Below are 7,249 nucleotides of genomic sequence, written 5' to 3'. Positions count from 1 at the left end.
ATTTTTTAGTCCCTTATATGTCCTAATTTTATGTAAGCAATAATTAACAAAAGCAATATATAAAAATACACAGTGAATAAAAGTATACTGTATTGCAATACCCAGAGACAACCATCAATAAAATACTATCATTAATTTATGTAAACTCTGATATGGAAACTTTTAAATAAATATTTATCAAATTTCACCTAATATTTTACAACATGCTTTTTTAATGTTGTCAAATATCGTAGACATTTTTTATGCTATCATATTTCTCCATAATTATTTAAAACTTGATGTTTAGGAATTGATCATTTGAATGCTTTTGGTTGCAAATAATAGAAACCCAACTAATGTGACTGTAGGGGAGGAAAACTTTTCCTTTTTCTCATTTAGGCTCTTTGGATGGTCTAATAATTAAATTGACATAAGACAGATTAACAGAAGAAAATAAATTTAATTTTGTACATACAGAAGCCCCATAAAAATAGGAGATCCAAAGGCAGTTAGGCAATTAAGGCTTATATTCCATCCTGAGCTAAGGAATGAGAAAGGGTCCTGGGGCTTCAAAGGGAAAGAGGGCAATTCACAGGAAGATCAGAGGAGTTTGTTAATCAGATCTTTTCCCTGCCATCCAGATAAATTTTTCAGATAAAAAAGTTATCTCTGGTAATAGCTCTCTTTCTGGGATAGTCCCCTATCTAAATCTCTTAGGCATTTAAGGGAGAGGTAGAAGTTTTTCCTGAGTCTGTTGGCCCTTGATTGCTTTCAGTTCAAAATAATCCACAAGCCAAAGTGACACAGTTTGGGGTGGCATATTCTGCTCCCCTTCATAACTTAATCAAACGGAGAAGGCTTTGAGTTGTAGAATCCAACACAGAGTTAGAGAATCAAGTTTTACTATAGGCTCTTAAAAATTGGGAACCAACAAATCAAATATATTTGGAGCTCCCTCTTATTCTTATCTCAGTTTCTTTTTGCATGGCAATATTCTTTTTCTTTCTTTTTTTTTTTTTAATAATATAATCAGCTGTCTCCACATGGCTGTATTATGACTGCCAAAAGTTTTAAATTTTATGTCTTAAGAATTTAAAAATCTGTGAAAAAGATTACGTGTCTGAGTCCTAAGACCCAAATTTTTAAGCAGGCACTTACTGTCCCAACTTGGATGAGTCTTCAATCCTGAACTAACCAAATGTGGGTATTGTGGTAGGGGCATTTATAGACTTTGAAGAAGAAAATACTTTTTTCTCATTTTCCTTTTAATTCATCTTTCAGTGACAATACTGAAATTGAATATTTGTTTTCATATGTCAATTAGCAACTTATGCATCTCCTTTGTTATATACTATTCATAGCTTTAATTTTTTTTTACATTTAGTGTTATATATACCACTTTCATATAAATTTTTAGAACACATATTTTCTTCAGTATTTCACATGTCTTTTGTTTTACATGTTCAGTGGTATTATCATGTATAATGCTTAAGTTCTTTACTTGATCATAAAATAAAAATTTCTAATAATCAACATTCTCTTGATTATTCCTTTTCATAAGGTACAAGGCAGTACAGTATCATCTCTCAATGATTCTAACACATGTATTTTTTTCTTCAGCATTTGAAGACATAGTCTCTTTTAATTAGTGACTCAAAATGATCAATGATCAATGACTTTAAGTCCATGTCATTTATATAAATATTTTTTTGCATCGATAACTCCTAAAATCATCTTCAGTTTTAAGAGATGCTTATACTATGAATGGTAAGGGAGATTGAGTCTTACTAGGTATCTTACACTGTTGACTTAGACTTAGACTTAGGCTGCTGTAACAAAATGCAATGGACTGGGCAGCTCATAAACAACAGAAATTTATTTCTCACAGTTCTGGTGGCTGGAAGTCCAAGACCAGGGTACTAACATCATGAGATTCTAGTGAAGGCCCTCTTCTAGATTGCAGACTGTGGACTTCTTACTCTGTCCTCACATGGTGGTGGAAGGGGCTAGGGAGCTTCCATAGGGTCTCTTTTATCATAGCACTAATTGCATTCATAAGAACTCCATCCTCATGACTTCACCAACTCTCAAAGATCTCTTCTTTTAATATTATCTCATTAGGATTTCAACATATGAATTTGGGGGAGACACAAATATTAAACCATAGCTTTAGGGAGCAATAAACTCATATCTCAGATCTCACCCTCCAGGGAAAATACTTATCAAATAAGATGAGGAGAATACATTCAATGTTTTAATCTCTCCCTCTCTTATTTTCTTGTCTTAATCAATAGAATTCATGTGACTTATCTTCTTTCTAATTTTCTTCCTTATATAAGGAATTCTGTTATTTTTTTAAACAAAATATATTCCTCTTTCAATTTTTCCTTTGTCTGTATGCATAAATTGGCCTACCTTATTCTTAAAATTAAATATATATCTATATTGTTTCTCTTTCTTTTATGAGGCTTTTTTTTACAGCGCAAACTATAAACCACTTGGATATGGCTGAATATAACATGTGATATAGTTTTTTTTAAGTTTATTTTAAACTTTAGAAAGAGAAAATGAGTGGGGGGGTGGTGCAGAGAGAGAGGGAGAGAGAGAATCCCAAGCAGGAACTGTGAGATCATGACCTGAACTGAAATCAGCAGTTGGACACTTAACCGACGGAGCCACCCACGCACTCCAACATGCGATATAGTTTTATTCTTCTATCCCAAATAAAATTTAGTAAAAAGAGAGAATAAGATAATTTATGTAAAAACAGAACATACTTACAAAATGTAGTAAAAAAAAAAAGTGACACCTTTCATAAAAAGCAAAATGATCAAATCCCAACATATACTATTGGGAAACATGAAGAAAGCTTTTATATAAGTAAAAAGGTAAGACTTATTTAAATAGTTAAAATTCTGAAGTCCACGTAGAGATATGCAAATTTTTGGAAAGAGAGGATTTGATGTAGTACATATAGTTAAATCCTCTGATATTGTATTTTTTTAAAAAATTCCAATTATATTCCAATTTTAAAATTCTTGAGATGACTAGTAAATAATTTAAGTTTAAGTAAATTTTGTACTTTTAGACTTAACTCTTAATAAAGAGTACAAAAAAAATCAGGACAAAACATAAAAGCATTCTCTTAAAAGCATCAAAGAACTACTAATGAGGTATTGCAAGCTAAGATCCTAAAGAGGAAAGGAAACCAAGGATCTAATTCTGGTAACTGGGGTCAGTATTGCCCTAGGGGCATGCTGAGTATTGTTTGAATTAGAAGATTGTAAATCTTTCTCCAAATCATCTCCAAAGATCCCAGCAGTCATGTTGTAAAGCAACTGTACCCCTGAGAAAATGGCACAAGAACTTTCAGAATGTATAGGATATTGCCTTGAACTGGACACAGAATGCTTCAGATAGAGATCAGAGATCAGATAAGTGGAGTTTTCACAAAAATCATTTAAACCTGTATCCTTTGGATCCTATGTTGTAGGTATGTTTCCAGATCTTTACTAAGCAGTTGAAATAGACATCAGTGGCAAACCATTACTGACAAACGGAGTAACGGCTACTGTGTGTGAAGAACCGCCCTGGCTTAAGCCCTCCTTGCCAGAAGGGTGACCCAAAGCAGTATTGTGAATTGTAGAGTTTCATGCCACATGGGTGAATTACAGAGATCGGTTCCACAATCAAAGACTAAATGGCAACATTAGTGATTCCTTCCAATACCCTTTTAATTCACTGGCTCCTCCTGAGAAAAACACAGAGCGTTCTGGTAAAAATGGCATTGGATTACAAACCTAATCAGACAGTGAGTCTAAATGGAATTGTGTTCAAAATATGATTAATGAAGAAAATTAAAATAGTTCCTGATTTTAACTGGTAAAAAGCCTGCAATCTGACAATACACTCCCACCCCCTGCAAACAATGAACAGATAAAGGTAGTAAAATTTGTTTTCACCCAGCATGCATGGCAGTAAAATTTGACTCTCCCGTCTGTCTACATCAACTCCTCGACTGTCCCAATTGAGTTTACAGGGAAGGTGATCATCTCTCAAGACCAAGGCCTCATACTGGTCTATTAGATTGATGATATCCTGCTGAAAGAATATGGTGAGCTTGAAAAGCAGGTATCATAGATACTGTAGGAACATGCAAAATATCAGAGGTTGCAGAGAAAGCCAATTAAATTTCAAGGGCCTGTACTTCAGTGAAGTTTTTAAAACCTGAAATGTGTTAGAATATCCCCTTAGTGAAAGGTGAATGAATGCATCTTTTATCCACTACCACTAAGAGAACAGCACAAACGTGGTAGGCCTGACTAGATTTGGGAAGGAGCATCTGCATTTGTGTGTGCTGCTCTGAATAATTATTAACAAACTGTGTCAAAGACAGATTTGAGTACTGAGTTATATTTTTAGTTGCGTCCTTGCAAGGAAGACCAATTATTATGACACTGCTTCTCTGAATAAAAATATTCAGGCAAAATTTAAAGGCACAATCTCAAGTTCAGTTTGTTCCTTAGAAATTATAGATTCTGATCATATGAAATGTAAGTTAGATATGATAAAACTAAACACAAGACATCTCTTACTTCAGAATGCAAAAGTTTTAGCATTTTCTGTTTTTCATGATTCTCAATATTCAAGGCTTGAGGAATTTAAGATCTCTTTTGGACATTAGTATGGTAGGATATGTTGTGTGATATGTTTTGGGATATAATATGTTAGTCATGATGAAAGATAGGAGAAATGAGGATGAGTTGACAGTTTTTTTCACTTTTTTCCTCATTCTTTGGTTTATTTCTCTTCCTTAAGACACAGATGTAATGAAATATAGTTATTCAGCAATTCTGTGATTTTTTCATTACTTTCATATTTTTCTCTTTTTGACTGATTTTATTTACATAAGTTCACAGAAGTGTTGATTAATACATTAATTAATTTTAATAGTTAATTATTAACATCTCTTTCCTGTGTAGTTTAAAAAAACAAGAAATATTGGGACTAAAAATACAGGTAGACATTTCCTGGAGACTGTAAAGACTTTCCATTTATAAATTAATTCTATAGCTCTCTAAATACTTTTATTGCCCCAGTAATTTATCTCCTCTGAGTCCAGGAAACAAGCTCCATCTATTCACTGCTATCAGATTTTGCCTAGGGTATCTAAAATTGACAAATATCTTTTTTTCTCAGAATTTAAAAAAAATTATGATAATTTGATTTTAACTTTTTGAATATTTATAGTTACTTAGGAGCCTGTGAATACTAACACTAATATTTAGATCTCCCATGGGCCCATTTCCTTTGTCAATTTTTCCTTTTGCCTTTCACTTAATTACTGTCCTTTTGATGCCATGATATTTTTGGGTCCTAGTTACCATATAGGAAAAATTGTAGAGATAATTTTATCTTCTGGGTGATGTTATCTTTACTAAGAGAGAAATTGCCCTTATTCCTGGCAGCCAAGGGAGATTACCTTAATCAAATCAGCATTAATCTGATTTGAATATGGACTTAAACCTGGGATATATGGTAGAAAAATACAAAAGAAGAAAGAAAGAAAGAAAGAAAGAAAGAAAGAAAGAAAGAAAGAAAGAAAGAAAAGAAAGAAAAGAAAAGCCACAAACTCTTTGCAGCTCTTCTCATCAAGATATGGAGACTATTTTGTTAATTTTTGGATCTGGGCAAATGAGATACAAAGAGATCTGGGAATGTACTTGCACATTGTCCATGACTTTGCTGAAGGGAACATAATCTTGGTGTGAGTAGCCTGGTAGAGAGGACTTGTGTTAAATAACCCAGATAGCCTGGCTGATAGCCTACCAACCACTGGACATATGAATGAGGACAGCTTAGATCATGGAGCCCCAGCCAAAACATCCACTGACTGAATTTAGCCAAAGCAATATCAGAACAAGTTGCCAACCTTCCCAATGATTGTTGTTTGAAGCGACTAATGCTTGGGGTAATTTGTTACATGTCTTAGACTGATACCGATCAATTTCTGGCTTACTTTTACTCTTATGGTTATTCCTTCATGATCACAACAGAAAGTATGGAAATGTTTACCAGTGACTCTCTGTCTTGGCAAGCACCTAAATCCAATTTTTGTCCCCCTAGATGCACGAAAGTATCAAAAACTTTGTTCAGGCTGCTCTGGTTCTCAGCATCTCAGCTGCTACTTCTTTCTGTTAAGCTTCTCAGCACATTAATCATGGCTTCTGATTAGACCATTACCTCAAGGGAAAAACTAGCATCAAATATTGGACTCTCTGGGATTTTCTTCTTTCCAGAATTTTACTCAGTAAGTTCTATACATTTTGGCAACAGTCCAGTACCATATAACCATATATATATATATATATATATATATATATATATATATATATATATAAAATGCTTATCCTCAGAGAATTTTGGTTTGAAACAAGCCAAGTCTGACACTGAAAGAAAAGTAATTATGTACAATTGAATTGTACAAGTCTCTTTTCTCTGTGGATTATAAACTCCTCGAGTAGAGAGCCATATGGTTTGTTTATCTCTGAGTCCCAACATATAACATCATATCTGAAACAGAATTTCCTAATATTTTTTTCTGTTGGAATTAAAATAAGTTTGGTATCAAAAATGAAAAAAGAAAATAGAATGTGCTGATTGGGAATGGAAGTTAAGGGTTATATTTGTGCAGCAAGAAGCTTTTGTTACAGATAAGTTTTGATGTTTATCATTGGTAAGAAAGCGTTTATGGTTTCTTTTTCGCATAAAGTCTGAGCGCTTTTCAAAGGCTGCTGCTTCTGCGCTGAGCCATGGGTTCGTGGGTAAACTAAGACTGAGTTATGCCCACTGGATTAATCTGCTGATTGGAAGCTCAGGATGGAAGCAGCTAAGAAATTACGCCACAGATTAAGATGGAACTTGGACCTTCTGGCATGTCAAATAATTGACATCTATCGTTCATATGGCAAATAGAAGATAAGGAAAATTTGAGAACTTTTAAAAAATGTACATGGCACATTTTACATTAAACTTGCAGCACATTATGTCAGAAAAAAAAAGAGAGCATTCATTTTTATAAACAGTCTTTGAACATTTTTGTCAGGTTTCATTGCAGACACAATGCATTAAAAGATAGTTTAAAAATGGTCCATTCTTTGATGGAGCTCAATTTGTACATAGAACAAAAGAACCATGTAAACTTCACAAACTTCTATCATTTAAAAAAAATTTTTCTTTAAATGTTTTTATTCATTTTTGACAGAGAGAG

The sequence above is a fragment of the Puma concolor genome, chromosome B1, assembly GCF_028749965.1.
Source record: "Puma concolor isolate L17-30 chromosome B1, mPumCon1.1.hap2, whole genome shotgun sequence".
Classification (NCBI taxonomy): domain Eukaryota; kingdom Metazoa; phylum Chordata; class Mammalia; order Carnivora; family Felidae; genus Puma; species Puma concolor.
Note: the sequence above shows the minus strand (reverse complement) of the source record.